The 17,519-nt window shown below is 38.2% G+C and overlaps 1 long non-coding RNA gene across 7 annotated transcripts in view; it reads left to right on the top strand.

Annotated features, from left to right (window-relative positions):
• Nucleotides 1-17,519, top strand: part of LOC104153523 (uncharacterized) — a 52,394-nt gene that overhangs the window by 15,009 nt on the left and 19,866 nt on the right. For 4 of the 7 annotated variants that reach the window (XR_011139177.1, XR_011139172.1, XR_011139176.1 and 1 more), the window contains exon 2: nucleotides 6,893-7,055. The exons of 1 other annotated variant lie outside the window; for it this stretch is intronic. This is a non-coding gene — a long non-coding RNA (uncharacterized lncRNA). Of the gene's footprint in view, nucleotides 1-6,892; nucleotides 7,056-16,221; nucleotides 16,402-17,519 lie in introns of all 7 variants that reach the window. 2 more of the 7 variants (XR_011139175.1, XR_011139178.1) reach the window with 2 other exon arrangements.

The following is a 17,519-nucleotide window of genomic DNA, read 5'->3' as shown; positions in this document are numbered from 1 at the left end:
ATAAATTATTTTAGAAAAGTTAAGTAAAAAGAGGCTGATTGACTTCTGAAAGGATGACAAGTGCTGAAGAAAAATTATCTGTTAATTTGTTCATGTAATTTGTTCATTGTATCTGGCCACAAGTGACAGAAAATTTGGCATGGCTCCACAAAAAGCATTTTTAGTGTTCTAGTTACAACTTGATATGATCTGTCAGCTGTAGAAAATGTTTGTGCTGGCTTTTGCCGATATCTGTCAATGTTCGCTGGTTCTGCTTGTGTGTGCAGATGTTAAAGGATGTTTTCCCTGTGCTGTTTGAGGGTTCTGGCAGTAGGATGGCAAAGAAGGACCTCTGCCTCCAAAACACACAGAACGCACGTGGCAAAAGGCCATAAAAGGCTCTTGCTTGCTAAGAGCAAAAGGCTCTTAGAAAGCGTTTCATTTCTCCGTATACACAGGGCCAAAGTAAAAGGTGTTGCATATGATGAAAACATATACATGCTGTTTCTCATGTAGTTTAACATTTCATCTGTCCTTTATCAAAAAGCAAATGGATTTCCCTTCCTCTTTTTCCATAACCATTGAACATTTTGTTTGCTTTCCTCTTTCTATGCAGTCTGCGATATAATCGTTCCTCCCCCCACCCTCGAAGGGGAATGAATACTTGATCTGTTGATTTCAGAGGGGCATACTTCAAAAAAAGATGATATCAGTAGGAGTGCTAACACTGGAAGGCAGTTTGTTTGATTTGCAGGGACATCTCTGTTCAGTGCACATGCCTGTTAAACCCATAAGTGTAATGCTAACTACATCTAAGGGTATGTACCGCTGACTGTAACAGAGTTAACGACTTCAGCTAGTGCCACTGACACTCGGTGCTGGCCTTACAATTAATGTGGTGGCTATGTACTCAGAACTGCTACTACTACTAAGTGTCATACTGTCTTTTACTTCCCATGAAAAAGGCTCGTGCAGGTATAATTATTTTTAAGTAATAGGTAATTTGCCTCTTGTCCTGAAGAAAATGACCCATTAGGTAGAAGTAATGATCTACAGTTTTGTAAAGTAAAAGATAATTATGGGATATGACCTATGAGCAGCCAGAAGAACTATTTATGATCTTGCTATGTTATCTCTGGTGGAGCTCCTAGTCAAACAGATCTGTAAGCCAGAAGCTTCTGAACTCTGCCACTTATGCACTAAGTAATCCTCTTGGTCATAAAGCACTTGATCTTTTTCACACGCGTTGAATAATTGTGCCTCTCAAGATGCCATGTTATTTCAGGTTATTTTGTAGAACAAAAACTGTTCCAGCTCTGAATAAAAATGATTATTCAACAACTACGCTTTTGTCCCGCTGTCCCCCTTCTGGAGATGAACGTAGTTTTGATCTTACCTGGAATCACATTCAGGATGCCTTAAACACTTTTTCAATATTGCAGGAGCTCTGAGTAGGTCTCTAACAAAGAAAGTTGCCACTTGTAAAAATGAGACTATATCCTCAGTCTCATGTCTAAAGCCACAAATTCCTGACAGTTGTTCTGAGTCCTTATCTTCTATCTTTTAATTTAGGTAAGTGAAGCCCAGTTCAGTGTTTGGAAGAGACGTGTTACATAATGCTTGTTCAGTGTAACAGATTTCAGTCAACCCACTACTAGCTGAAACTTGGCAATCTAGGCAGGCTCTAAAGCTAAACTCTGCATAGACGTGTTTATCTTTTTGTTCGCTACAGTACACGTTCAGGGAATTGCATCAAATACTGATAAAAGGAGCCTTATTCCTGCACACGTTTGGAAAGTTGTCTGATGTTTTACACATTGAAGTTGAACCCGGAAGCGGGTATGATACTTTCCCCATAGCTGATCATTGGCTGAGGCTATATCCTCACCGGATGCCCAGTTTAATATGGTCAGATATGCTGTGTACTTTTATAGTTGCTGTTTATCTGAAATCATAACACTCTGACCTTGTATGGAGTTTCTTAATATATGGAGTTTCTCCAACTTTCATACAACTCCTTGTATGGAGTTTCTTAATCAGTCTGAATTTTTATCTGCTTCATGGCTGGGGTAGATAACTTTCCATAATATTTTACATTCTACTGATCCCTCCCAAATATATCCGACTTCCCTAATGCACCGTGCCTTACAGGTGTCTTCTTCTGGATCTAGATTCTTGGAAAGAATGTAACTAAAAAAGTAAAATAGCATGTGCAGAAGTGGGTCAGTTTCTGAAATACGTATTGTTCTTTTTTGAAGAAGTCTTCCTGATTCATGTTGAAGTTCTGGTCTACAAATCTATTTTAGTTTATTATTCTGAGAAGTGGTGCCTTAATGATATTTTGACTTTTTTTTTAAAGTTCTGGTATGTGAGGGTGTGAAGTGCTGACAGTGGAGGATGTAAAATATTTATTTTACAAGCTTTAATGATACAGACATTTATTAAATAATTCCTCTCTTTGTAGCACTAGATCATACAATAATGCAATAGTTACTGCACATAATTAGGCAAGCTTTTCTCGGATTTAGATCATAAACAATAGATACTAGCTGAATATCATAAAGATGAACTTCAGAGGCTTTTAAAAAACGCAGATTTTACTTTCTTATTTGCCAGCTTTCTTTTATGCCTTTTATATTTGTAGTATATTTTTAAATCATTCCACAGCTGATTTTAAACCAGTTACCACTATGCAACCAATACTGCCAGAGTACTAGCGATATTTTGTCTGCAGTCTCACACTATAAAACATTTATAAGATTTACTTTTTCCCTTGAAGTTTCTTCCCTTTTGGTAAGAGGATTATATGAGAAATCAAAAAAGCTCCCTTATCTACCCCTTTCTCTGCCACAAATACATGAGATATCAGTTCTAGTGCTCAGGAGAAAACATTTTAAAGGCTCAATAGAATAAAACAGTTTAGTTAAAAACAAAATTTCTAAAACTTGAAACTAAAATCAACTTAAACCAATTTTGGAAATGTTTAATGGTTGTCAGTACTTTCTTGAAGCCAGCTTATTTAGAGCCAGTTAGTACTTGGCTTATAAGCAAATATATTGTGCAAGGAGTCCTTCCCTACCCATTGTATCATCACTGCAGCTTTTTCCTGTTAGCCTAACACTCTAACATTTCAACAGTGCTCTAACTGGATTTGTACTTTCTTATCTCAAAATTTGGGTGGTTTCCTTGGCAGATTTTAGCAGCAAGTCTGCAGTCACAAAGACACTCAGTTTCTACCAGTCTTCTGAAAAGAGGCAGGTGTTTTGAAGAGACCCATGTTAATGTCTTGACTGAAGGAAACCCTTTAATGTAAGCTTGCACTTTGTGGTACACAAGGTAACCAACTTGAGAGATCTCGAGATTTATGAAGCCTTACATTGTGATCTGAGTTCACATCCAACCTGAAAGGCAAATCTAGAGGGAACCCAGAGTTGTTTGGCCCCAGTGCAGCAGAGTGGTTTGTTTCTAGGACGGCAGAGCTTTTAGTCAGACCTCCCAAAAGCAGAACGGTGCTGGATTCCTCTCTGCCAGCTCCAAGGAGATGGTACACCACTGTCTAGTGAGCTGTCCCACTGAAGCCCATGCATTCATGAGTGGGATTTCTCTGTATGTTGTCCTGGAAGGAATGCTGTACTGCCACCACACAGGACAATGGCTTTGTGGCATGTCTAAATAGTCTAAGAGAATTGTACGGTTCTTCATGATGATTTTTTCCCAATGAAGCAGAGCCAGAAATTGTTTGTCCTTTTCTCAGAAGGAAAAGTCAAAAGTGAATGACACTATAGCGCACTCATAGTTTTGTCTCCAGATTTGTGTTGCCCTGATAAATGTCATAGGATATATTACTGTAATACACATTCAAGTTTTGCGGAGTTTAAAAGGAGTCCTGTGTTGAAAGGGTGTTTGTTTTCTGGAGTCCTTTCTCAGCCTTTAGGTCTCCCTGAAGGTTATTATGTGGGTTTGAAAGATGTACTAAGATAATATCTTTGTAGACACAAATTCTCTAAATATTTGCTCATTGAAATGTTTTGGAATCGCTGGTCTGAAGAGCGCTAGTTGGTGGCCTTAAAACAGCTGACTGGTCATGTTGTGCAGGCTCTGCTCCTATTACATCTGTTGCAGACACAAAGTGCTTAGAAGATGCTATCTCATGCAGTTCAGTAGGATGGATACAGATGTTGTGTGACTACAGACGGAAGGAGTCAGCTCTACCTCTGTTGCAATACAGCCCTTGTGATAGAAGCGTTTGAGAACTTCCATTCCCAAATTAAATAAGGGTAACCCTCCTCTTCTCGAAAAAGCACAACCACTCAAAGCTCCCTCTTCAATAAAAAGAGCGACTAAACAAACCTTAACAAACATGTTTGTGTGCTTTTTATATGCTCTTTTGCATATCCACTCTGCTCTCAGTATTTTTTTTTAATTCATTAAAAATACATTAAACTTCTTTCAGTGTTTTCAGAAATATGTCATGTCATCATTGTTGTGTGATATATGAAACTACTTTTAAATGGATTTTTTTTCCTGACTAGTTAATGAGGAATATTTTAGACAGGTAAAATTCCAAGATCCTGAGTCCTTGTGTCTACTGTCATGATTTTGGGTACAGCCATGTCTGAATGACGTGGAGTGCTTAAAGAATTCTTCATGCTTGAAAACTGGTGGCATCATAATATAAGCCTGGAGTCCTATAGGACAGCCCTTTATTTCTAAACCTGTCACTGGAAAAAGAATGGGGAAGGAGGAACAGCAAGAGGTACAACAAAGGGCTCCAGGGAATGTATGAATCTTCCTGAGAGAAAGTCAAATGCTATTGTTATAGATAGATAACTAAAAAAAGTAGGGTAGCCTTGGGCAAGTTCTGTGTATTATATCTGCTCTGCAAAACAAGACTGCAGTTTAGGATACTTGGGCTGGTGAGGAGTGGAGCCTTGTCCTTCTGGCCTTGAGCTCTAATCGGCCAAGTTCACCTCAGACAGATGATGATTTGCATCATTCTCTGACAGGCTTCCTTTAAATAAAAAATACAGAATTGCACAGAGGAGAAAGAAGTGGAAACAAAAATGTACCAGAGCTGTTTATGGGGTTTAGCTTATTAAGCAGACAAGAGCAAAAACAGGTTCTTTCAGTCCTGGGTATACCCCAAGATCAGCTTTTTTCAGTATGAATTCTTGGGAGAAAGATGACAAGTCGTCATCACTGCATAAAAATTATATTCTTGCTCAAGAGATAAAGGAGTGAAAGGGGTGACACTGACTAGCTAAGACTTCCAGGAAAGAGAGTGTCAAGAAATGAATCAGCAAGCATGAAGAAAGAATACTTAAAATGTCAAAGACTAGACATCTGTTGCGAGATATGGATTTCTTTCTCGTCTTTGATTTCAGCCACGACTGTCCTTTCTCAGACTACTCTGAGGACTACATTTGCGGATGTAGTGATGAGAAGTGTTAGGGTATTCAAATACTTTCTTTCAGAATTGAGGAGAGAAAAAACAAAAATGTGCCATGAAATAAATTATATGACATCAATGTCTTTTTGATGATCTTCATTAGTGTAAACATAATGTTGTAATACATTAATCCTCTCTACTCTCCTCTCTCTTCCTTATTTCCATTTTTTTTAAGTAGGATATCTGATACACTCTTACATAAGGTATAAGCAAAGTTTTACTGATTCTTTTAACATATTCCTGTTAATTTTATAGCATAGGTAAAGTGCAAACTCCTGGACTTCTTACCAACAGTCTTAATTTGAACAAGGGATTGCTTTTTTGGTTCTATTCAGGCTCTGATTCTGAGCTATTTGGAAATAATCTTTGTAGGGAGACAAATCTCTAATTTTTGGTATTAAAAGCTATTGTCCTCCTATAGTAATACAATTTATAGCAGCAATGAGGAGACAGGAAGTTGCATTAGTCAACGTTTCAGGCACTCCCAAATTAAAACTGTTTGAGTCTCACAATCGGAGCCAGTTTTCCTTTGGAAGACAGGGAGAGTACTAAGAAACCAGAAGTAGTGCTTACCCTTAGGAAGGAAGAGGGGTAAGAGCAAGAGCAAGAGAAGTGGGAGGTGGGCAGTCTTAGACCAGTCAGCTAACTCCAGTTTCCAAATACATTCTGGAATAGAAATTCTGAGTGTCTTTAAGTATTTGAAAGATTACAAGGTAATGAACTATAATTAACAAGTCATGTCAAGCCAATATTTTTTCCTTTTTTGATAGGGTAGCAGTTTTTTTGGGCAGAGACATAAATTTAGTCTATCTTGGCAGTACGAGGGTTTTTAATACTGTTTCTTATGATGTGCACATGTAGTAAACAAGTTGGAGAAATATGGCCAAGGTAATGTTGAACTAGCTGTGTATAAGTTTGAATGCAGTTTTTAAACAAACTTGCCACTGAGAATACTTTCAAAAAAGTAGAATATGTATTAGATGGGGGCTTGCAAAGGTTTATTCCGGATTTGATTCTAATCTATATTTTAATTGACAGCCTGGGTGATGGAAAGGAGGGTATGTTATTGGATTTTCAGATGACATGGAACTGAAAGGGGCTTAAAGCATGCTGGAGTACAGAATCAATATTCCAAACAAACCTGACAAGCTAGAGTAGTTTGGGGGGCAGGGGCAGAGGAGCAATAAGTATTTCATAGGAAGATGTGCAAGATCTGCAGTTGGTAGGAGTAAGCTATTATAAAAAATACAGAGTGGGGGGCAACTGGAGAACTACATAGCCATGAAGGTATCTGTGGTTAACAGAGAACTCACTAGCTTAGTGTGATTTTGCAGCATCATCTTTGTGGGAGGTATACAGGGAAAGTCAACCATTGTATAAGCAGGATGATAGTCCGTAAAACGCACTAATAAGTTTTTCCAGTTTATTCAGTGTTATTAAGACCTTGCTGAAATCCCTGTCCAGGTCTGGACACGACGCTTCAATGAAGATATTGGACAAGAGGATAATCCAGAGACCAGCAAGAACAATCAGAAATGTAAATATCATAATCTGCCAGAAAAAGTGGAAATTGCTGGATTGTTTGAACTGGGAAGAGGAGACCTGAGAGGACAAGACTTTAAAACAGGTGAAACTGCCTCAGACAGGAATAGTTTGCTTTTCATGCCTGTGGTCAATAGATCAAGAAGCACTGGGTTTAAATGGCAGAAGTACCTTCAAAATGTTTTTGACAGCTAAGAATAGTTAAGTGCTGATATAGACCACTCAGGTGATTCTGAAGTCTCCATCATAAAAGCCTTATGGTGATTGACATATATAATTTTCAAAGATACAAGCACCAACTTGTGCTAAGGCTCAATGGGAATCATGAATGCTCAGCAGATCTGGGAAGCAGAATCCAAAGTTGGCATGCGTAATGACTAACAGTAGCAGCACTTTCAAACCCTCTTGAGTATGGCTGATTCTACCACACAAATGGGTATGGTGCTTCCTCAATGGAAAAGAGTGATATAGGTATCTGGGCTCTGAATTTCTCCCTCTCCAGATATCTACCAACTTTTCACAGTATGTGAAATATAGCTGCCTGTACTATGAAGATTAAATGGATGGCTAGCAGCAGGTTTCTAAACTTTTTCATGAGGCTTAAATAAGGCACCTGAGTTAGATGGACAGGACGCCATGGCTGAAGGCTTACACTTAAAAAAATAAAAAATAAAAAAAAAAGTGAGAGCAACAAAAAGCATATTCCCAAGTTTTCACTTTAGATATTTTTCATATTTTTAGAAAACATTTAAATATACTATAAGCCACAGTGGATAGGAACTCTCCTCTCAGTTGACTGACCATTGAATATATTTGTCTTCCTGGAAATACTTTGCTTGATACCGCTTGGGGAAAAAAAAAACAGCAAGTTAATAGGGGAATATACGTAATCTTTATTTAATGGCTTCCTATTAAACGTTAAAAGGGAGGTGTGCAAGGACCTACAGAACATTAACATCCAGAAGAAGCTGTCAGCAAGTTTATATACCTGCAAGGTATTCTTATATCAGGCTGTTCACATCTCCATTTCAGATGTAGGTGCATAGCTTTTTTTGTATCAGTAGTCACTGTACAAGGCAGTGATGTTCTCCTTTTGTCCTTCTTTGCTCCTAAGTACATGGCAGCCTTTGCTGTGCTGCTGCCTGGTGACAGGCACAGAGGTGGAGGCTGCGCTCTCCCAGAGCTCGGGGTTCAAGATACACTGGGTTGAACTTGCCTTTAACATCAAGCGTCGGGTGTGCCTAACAGCATGGGCTCTTGTGCAGAGTGAACTACATTGCATTCAGCTCAGGTCCGATTGTAAGTAATCAGAGTTAGCATGGCTTGAGAAGACCTAAATCTTTGGACTCTCCAGAGATGCCATCCCACCTATGTGTGTACGGTGCTATGCAGTTAGCTTTTTCTCTCTTTGGTATGTATGCAGAATGCAAAAGTGAATTTGGTTCTAAAGCAGACAGTGGATTAACATTGCTTTTTTCTGTACCATGTCTTCCTGTGGTTTTCTTCTTGCAATAGGTGTGGCTACGTGTAGTTAGAATGTTTTCTGTTATTTCATGTCCTTTGTCAGTTGGATCTGCTTTTGTGTCTTGATCAGCCTCATTCTGTCCTTCATGCTTCAAAATTTTTTTACTCCTCATTCATTTCCTGGTATATACTCTCTTCTTGAGTCAGATTATTGAGCACTCATAACTTTATCAAGCTGATCTCTTTGTAAATTTCCTCATTCTTTCTTTGAATAGTGCAATTGTTTTGATTTTTTTTTTTTTAAAGAACTGTGCTACTGATTTTCTGCCAGTGAGATACCATCAGTTCCTTGATTTGGTATCTTTTGTCTTGATATCCACTGTTGTTTTTCTTCCTCTTTTGTCCTAGGAATTTTATCACTTAATTGTACTGCTACTTGACTTGCCTTCTTGTGCACAGCTAGTTCTTCCAGAACCACTGCTGACCATTGGAGGCCTCCTGCTCCAGCTACTTTCCTCACCTTCTCTGTCAAAGTTGGCCCCAAATCATTAATGCAATTTGCTTTTCTTTCCCCACATGAGGAGACAGATTTCTGAACAACTGTATGGGTGGCTAATCTTCCACTAAAGTAACACCACCTCCTGTGACATTCACTGAAAAATCTCATTCAAAGGATGTCCCAGCACATTGGCCTATTATACTGCTAGCTTCTTACAATGTGCTGGGCCCTTTCAGCAGAGCATCTTATACTATCCTCCCACTATGGTGCAGAGTAGGTACGAGTGCGTCCATGGCCGAAAAAAGTAACAGCTCTCTTCCCCCAACCCTACTGTCTTCCTGAACTTTTTCAACTACTCTGCTATATACGCAAGTTACATGAATTACCCATCCATTCTCAGTTATGCTAATTGCTGTAGGCAATTGCAGTTCATACTTAACAGGTCCGGGTTTCCTATATTTCCTAATCTTTGGTTTCCTATATTTCTTTCACTGGTACGTATGTCTAAACTTCCTGCAGGTGGACTATTTGTTTCCTTGCCACCTCGTATGACTTGTTTGAAGGAATGATTGTGCCGGATATCTCTCTCACTTCCTCCGATGTCTCTCTTCCCTTGCCCAAACTCTGCCCAGGCTCACACAGTTGTATCATGTTTAGGTGTATGCTAGGGGCACTAGTTAATCATCTTCCTTATTTAAAGCAGCTTTTGTTGTGTTAGGATTAAAGAAAAAAGCAGATATAATTGTCAGGTCATCAGGAGAGGCATTTCCCATGAAAAGCAGAAATACTGGTGGTAAAGCACTGTTTAAACATGGATGTGGAAGAGGGCGACAGGAGCACGTGCATACTCAGGAAGAGTAAAAGCTGACAAGAACCAGCGCAGAGAAACTGGTATCAGGGAACGGAAAGCCTGTTGTGCAAAAGGAAGCAAAGAGTCTGATCTCCTTTGCTTAACAAAATAAAGACAGAAAATAGGGTTGTTATTCATAGGTAAATCTAGAGGCTAAGTACAATGGGAGCGAGCTGTATGAGCTAAAAGGTGGCTGACATCAGAACAAACGCATGTAAATAGGTTATGAATAACTTTAGGCTAGATATCTCAAGATGGCTGCTAACCAAGGGAGGAAACACATTTCTGGGACAGCCTTCCACTAGAAGAAATGTTCAGGCTACTTTGCGGCAGACATAAAAAGAAACAACAAAAAAAGTGTAATTAACAATATGAAAATACTCTTGCCAGGGGGATATAGGAAAAAGGGTGAAAGAGCCCCCAAAAGTTCCTTTAAGTCTTGTGCTTTTAAAAAAGTTTTGCAACACAAATATTTATATTTTTATGTCCCCTATTTAATTAGAAGCAGGGATAGATTTAGTGAAACCTCACAAATCTATGTGGCATAATTCTTTCAAACTGTGAGAGAAAAAAAATGGTTTTCTGGGGAGAGTAATTCTTTTGATGTGATGATTATGTAAAGGGCTAACTAGTAACTACTTGTTATGTTTTGTTTATTCTTTGTCTCCAAGAATTGGTCACTCGTCTTAAAATCAATGGCTGCCTAGTGACAAGCAGCTGTGTTATAATTTCTTTTCTTGAGTACAAATAGAATAATGTCTTGTCCCATAATGATGGTAGCAAGATGAAAGTTATGATTGTATCACAGTTTGAGGGATTTTAACAAGATATATACATCAATTTTTGGCATTTCTATAAGCCTCTTAACAAATTACTGTTAAAATTTGTGGAGCAGTTTGCATGGTGTAGTTTGTATTTATGCTCAAGGTTAGAATGAGGAGGCATGAGTTTCGTTTTGTTTTTGTAATACCATAGTTTAAAAAAATCTTTTGCCGGTGGTAGTGACATTGGGAGAATCATTTGTTGGCCACTTTTTCCAGTTCGTTTGAATAGGAGGGTAGATTCCTGGTTGTTTTAGATTCACTGCTTGTGAATTGCCTCAAGATATCGGAATAATACATTACAAAGGCAGGTCACAAGAAGAACTGTAATGGAAGTATATTGTATTTTATTCACTAAGCTTCGTTTGTGCTTCCTCGCACTTGTGTTATTGTAAGTTAGATTCTTTATATAAAAAGGGCAATTGCTTTTCTCAAAATTAAAAAGAAAATAAATAAGGTACACCACAAATGAAAGAGAAGATGTACTACCACTGTATCATCCTCAGTTTATGAGACGCATGAATTTTTAAAAGGTTTTTATTATTTCTGTCACATTTCACACATACAGACGTTTCAGATCAAAATTATTAAATTCTCTCGCGGCAGATTGTACTATCATTATCACTTTCTTTACTGCTGGCATGAATGTTTATACAGTGACTAAGATTAGGCTATCCAAACAGTTAAAGCAAGGATAATCAACAGCCTGCTGCAGATTGCATCTGGGCTGCCTGTACGTTTTCAAGGCTTGAGTACATGGGCGAGGTGTATGAGGTCTCCACTGTTTCTCTGGAGAGTTCGTATTACTTATTTTGGCTGCACTTTCCCAGGGAGTGGCTGTAGTGGCTGCTCAGTTTGCAGCAGCGGAGGCGAAATGCAGCACATGGCTGTGCTGGCACCGTTTCACGGCTTCAAGGAAAGCCACTGGTGGTGGTAGAAATGGCAAACAGCCCTCTGTGTGTAAAAACATCCAATTTTGTTATGACAGTCTTGCGGGTGATTTTTTTGCTTATCGATTGGAACATGTGTTACTAATATAAAGAAAAAAAATCACTTAAAATGATGTACAGACTACTTGTTTTAGTTTATTAATGAACAATAGCGCAAGTGAATGACATTTTAAGTGCTACAGAACATTACTGTTATGGAATTGCTTTTCCTTTTTTAATCTATAAGACCTTCCTTTTTAAAAATGTTCAGACGAAAAATTGACTTCTCTCTCGCATACAGTCTATGTTTTAGAGGTAGTGATGAACATGGTATTACGTGGTGGAATACTGAGCTTAACAAAACATGACTTATTTTGATATGCCATTTCAATTAATACCTAATATAATCAGCACAGAAAACTTAATGCAAGAATGAAACTGCAAGCCACTTACTCTGACATCGTTGAGATACAAAATTGTGGGAGCTTCTTGAAATGAAAATAAATTTAAGCCTAGATGATGTTTTTTCTGGTTCTTGTTTTTCTTTGCCTTTTCTTTTGTTCAAGGAAGGAAATAAGGGGCTTGGGATATGATGGACCATCAAATAAACATGAGCACTTAGTAAGACGATGTCATCTTCATATGTTATGCAGCCATGGAGAGCTGAACAGAAATATGAAGGAAGAACAGGGGAATGGTATTATTTCTATGTGTGGCATTAGTTATTTTCTTACTGGATTGCACTGTCACTTCCTTCTATTGCTGCTTTGAAAGAGGTGCTGCAAAAAGTTAGAAACAGCTCAGAAAACAACCCCAAGAATGACGAATAAATATTGTCTTCAAAAAGCTCTCAGTGGATCCTGTTTCTCCTAAGGAAAGTTGCCATTTGGCTTAATTCTGAGTACAGGGGGAAAGTTTTAACAAGAAAGGAATCTTTCGTCTCTCAGGTGAGGTGTAAATGGGAGCTAAAGGTGAAAAGGCAACTTCGATATAACACAGACAGAGCTAAGGGGAAAGGCACTGGAGAGATAAAAGAATCTCCTAGAAACTATTTTGAAATTTGCCTAGAGAAACTGAATATTATTCTGAAGAAAGGGATGTTTCAGGATAGGAATAGATGTCAGATAAAGTAACTTTTTTTTTTTTTTTTAGAAATTAGAACGTGAGGTCCTTTAATCTGTTTTACAAAAAAGGCTAGTTTATCTTAATGGTATCTAAACTTCAGGGCCAGGAATCCAGAAATGTGTGTTTAGTGTGTACTGTTTTTAGGGAAAACGTTTCCTAGGTTAATTCTCCACGAGAGGGAGCTAGAACTGTCTTTCAACTGTAACAATAAAGCCTGTCAAATAATGAATCCTAAACTCAACCTGCAGTGCTTACGTTACCTTCTAATAAAAGTCTATATTTTAGCTCAAACTCGGTATGCAATGAAATGGTTGTGTCTGCAATTTACTCTCACGTCTGTCAGAATAACAGGGATCTCCCTGGAGTGGGCTGCAGTACAACATGCCCTTTCCAGGTCAATTAATACAAAGAAACTGCTATTTGAAACAGCTAATCTACCAAAATTACAAGATGCTCCCCTGACCACCATCACCACCTTTGCTTTACATATATATATATATATATGTATGTATGTATGTATGTATGTATAAGGTGTACTATGTGAAGCAATTATTAAGGGTACAAAAAAATCTGCTATGGCAATACAAACACCCAAGGATAAGACTAGTGTTTCGCTGCGATTAGCTCTGCTCAAATAATTAGCAAAAGTACAATTCATTATCCGCAAGTGTAATTTACCATACTGCATGTCTTGGGCAACAGGTGCAGGAAGCAAACCAGGGGGAAAGCCGGAAATAAAATATGCAGAACCTCACTGCGCAAGAAAAAGTAAGAATACTCTTTGGATCACTGAGCGGGATCTGTAAAGCCTCCTGCTGACTTAAAGCACAAACAAAACAACAGAGCCATTAATTGGCACCTACTTCTAGGATTATACCCAGTCCATGGAAAACAGATTTATGAAAAAGCAGATTTATAAAATCTGTTCGTGGACGATAATGAATTTCAGAATGACTCGGCGTTTTGAGATCAAATGCAATTAAAAGGGCTGTAAATAGCTGTTCTGAAAGAAGATTCGGGAATGCTAGAAATACTACTGCTAAGATACAGTAGGCTCTACTTCCTTTTCAAAGGAAAAGTCCTTAAATAATGTCAACTGGAAGGGCTGGTTAAATAGGTGAGGCTTAAGCTGAATCCTACACTGGAAACGCGGAAGTAAACTGAGCAAGACTATGTGCTTAGGGAGGTCTGTAAAGGAGCCTTTCCAGGTAGATCTCTGGCTCAGAGAAGGATCCAAGATCGGATGCAGAGGTCTGGGAGCATGAAGACCTATAGGTAAGTTTAAAAAAAAAAAAAAAAAAGGAAGGAGAAAGAGAGAATTTTTAAATGGGCAAAATACAGAAATACTATCTTGTTTTCAAATCAGCAACATAAAGCAAGGGCAGTCTCATTTTTGTAGAAAAATATCAGTTACTGCATCATCTGAGCATCAGAGAAACATGTTACAAACCAAAAAGCACTCTACTCTGGGCATACAGTGGAAGGATTGCAGGATTTGTCATGTGAGAGAGAGAGAGAGAGAGAGTCAATACAACATGTACAGTTCATTCAAGAGGCCAAAATTACTTAAATTACTGTGTACAATAACTGACCAGTGACTGTTTAGGATATTGTGCAAGGGAAGCTGCCTTTGTCATTAGGCTCCACAGTAGTTTTGCATATGTGTAAGGTTGGTCTTGTTGGCTGATGAGCCCAAAAACCAGCATTAAGGGGCAGTAATGAGTGATTAAAAGAAGTGAATAAAAAATTGGCTTGGGGGGAGGCATATATATATATTTTTTATTTAGTTGAGGGGGTTATATATGTGCATATATAAACACTTTGGTGTATTATTTACCAAGGTAGAATTATCAGCCTGTCTTCCTGTTACTTGCACTGTGAGTAACAAGGTGGTATGAGGGGAAGGTGAAGCAATAGGCAGGTGTCTCATTTGTTCGACTCCAGAAAACTTCAATCGACCTGTAAAACCAACCAACTCATAACTACAGATTAAATTTGGGATTTTTGTTTTTGCTAAGGCCAGAAGGTTTTTGCTTCTCCTAATATACATCAGTACGGCTAACACCACCACTTTGCCCTTTGATCTGCTACAAGTAGCCAAATACTGAAACATGATACGCCTGAGGATTATGCAAACAAAGGGAATATTTGCATATAGAGAATAATATTGACATTGGTATTTACGCAGTGCCACATAGAATTACACTGAGGTAAGGTTGTAGTTCGGGCCGTTAGGTTTACATGCTGTATAAATTAAGAGCGAGTCTTAAAAATGCAGATTGCAACACTAGAGAGCTCAGGAACAGAGTAATACATGGCTAAACTGATAATCAAAGTCTAATATTAGCAGGTAATGCAAACAACTGGAATATTACATAGCACTAAGAGGCATTTAAAATATCCATCCAATGATTAGTGCCCAGCAATTGAAACTACACTAACATTTTTCTTTAATCAGCTTGTTTTATCGAGAGCATCCCTTCAGAGCAAGTACATTTATCCTCTTTTTGATGTTAGCAATCGTATGACAGAGCAGTTGTGTAGGAGGAAATATCTTAGAGGAAGCATCTTAGCAACTGTATTCATTATTCAGTAAAAATAACTGTCTGTCAATGGAGAAAAATTATCAGATACAAATATGATTTTTGAAGATTACTTTTATATAAAATATTATGAAATCATAAAACAAACTTATTTGCTGTGTGAAATATTTTTTCTTCATTTATTCTTTTATTTAAAAAAATCAAATGCAATATATTCAACACAGGTCTTTAAAGCAGAAGGGAGAAAAATCCCTAGGAATTCACAAGTGAGAAAATCTGATAAAGGTACTGACTACCTCATTGTTATTTTAAGTGAGAAAGGCAAAGCGGAGGCTGTACTAGCCGTTATGAAAGAACAAATCCATGAGGAAGGAATTCCCCGTGGTCGCAGATAGTCAGGGAGATATCAGCTGTCCTACTCAAGAGTTAAGGGTACTGAACAGGGATGTTTAACTCTCATGTTTTGCCAGTGAGTAAAGTGTATCCTCAGTGCTGGTGTTTGAAACTAAAGGTGTACTCACCTATAGCATCTCATTTACAGAAACTATAAAATATGCTTCTGAAATCAGTTTATGAACTTACCTAAGAGGAGAAAATCTTATTGAATAAGCTAGCTATCTGTTAGCATTTCAAAGTAGTCCTTTAGTTTTAAATATTTATTCTTTTTCTTTTAAGATTTATTTTTTTCACTCTATATGCAATCACCAATTTCATATGCCCCTTATTATTATGTCGCATGAATCTCCAAGTCTGCTCTGTATTGCAAGGCTCTGTTAATCATTATCTTGCATGTTCAAAATCTTAAGTAAGTTTTTTGTCTGCTGATGTGAGAAGCTGTTCTGGTTCCAATCTCGTCTCTGGGTACCAACAATAGATACATAGCAGATATTTTTAAGGTCTTTGTTAGGACAAAGAGTGAAAATTAGGACTCTGATGGATGTAAGTGAGTATAACCACAGCACAGACAATACTACTTGTAGCATCTTGCTGTGTAAATACTGATTGTAATGTATTTCACAGGTGGTTAACCTGTGAAATGTGGGAAGCCCAAATTCAGTGTGAAACAGATGTACATGGAGAAAAAGGAAATATATAGCATCTTATAAAAAGGCATCCTGACGTCGTATCATGAGAGAGAAAACGTACAGAGTAGTAGCTACCTGTTTCCACCTTATCTTGCTTCCTTGGTTTTCCTTACGTGTGAGTATAGATTTTCTCATTTGTTTGTCAAAGCTTCTCTCACAAAGCCAGCCAAAAGGGTTGCAAAAGGTTTCTTTAAAAATTTATTGATGAAGCGGCTGCTTCATTTGTGTTATGCAGGGCTCTCATTCAAAGGGATGCAAATGAAACTAATATAAAACCTACTGGGGAAGAAGAATGTTGCTGCATGAGAACCTGTGAAATCACAATAAAATTGCTGAATTAATATAAAAATGAAATTTCAGTGCCTAAATTTCCAGGTCAGTGGATAGTACTGCCAAAGGGAAACCATAGCAAACAGAGTGTGAAGTGGGGAAGTAGCTTATCTCACCCATGCTGAGTTTGAGATCTAACCAAACATTGCAATTAAGCTCCTCTGTGAAGCTAAAATGTATAGCTAAGAATAACTCCAGTTAAGCAATTTAAGTGTATGAGTACTGGTCATTCTGATTTCTATATAGCAGCCCGTGTGGCACTTGTCCAGTTGTTGGGAAACCACTATAATTTGCATGTTCTGAGTTTTCTGTTGCCACTGGGTTTGGGTTGGGGGTAGGTAAGAGGACACACTGTCCCTTCTACTGAAGCCAGGCCAAGTGAACAGGTACTTCCTACCACTCGTGTCTTCTGGTCATTCAAACATATCCAACATAAAGTTGCATGCTAACTTGCAAAGGTTGGTCTGCAACAAAAGCTTGTTTATCTGATTATCATCAATCAAAGTGTAGAAATAAAATCTAGCTCATAGAATAGAGAAATAATAAGGGGCAGCTCCATGGTTGTTATAAGACAAATAGGAGGCTTCAAGCTGCTAAGAAATACCTTATCTTTCTTTCCTGTGTGTAAGCCCCTCAGCCTAAGAGTTACCAGTTGCTCTCAGATTTGCCCGGTGTCTAATACAGTGAGATCTTTGCAGAATTGGAGCCTCCAGTCACTACCAGAGCGTATCTCACACTGAATATCAAATGTTTTGTGTTCCCTCCGTGGTGCTATGTATAAATAGAGTTGTGCAAACAGACATTCACTCTGTGTCTATATCATGGATCTGTACTTCATCCTAATTTGCAGGGCACGCCTGTGATTGCACTGGATCAAATGGCATCTAAAGTTGGGGCTGGGTG

This window comes from Struthio camelus, chromosome 2 (genome assembly GCF_040807025.1).
Source record: "Struthio camelus isolate bStrCam1 chromosome 2, bStrCam1.hap1, whole genome shotgun sequence".
Classification (NCBI taxonomy): Eukaryota; Metazoa; Chordata; class Aves; order Struthioniformes; family Struthionidae; genus Struthio; species Struthio camelus.
Note: the sequence above shows the minus strand (reverse complement) of the source record. Positions and strands in the feature narration are given on the sequence as shown.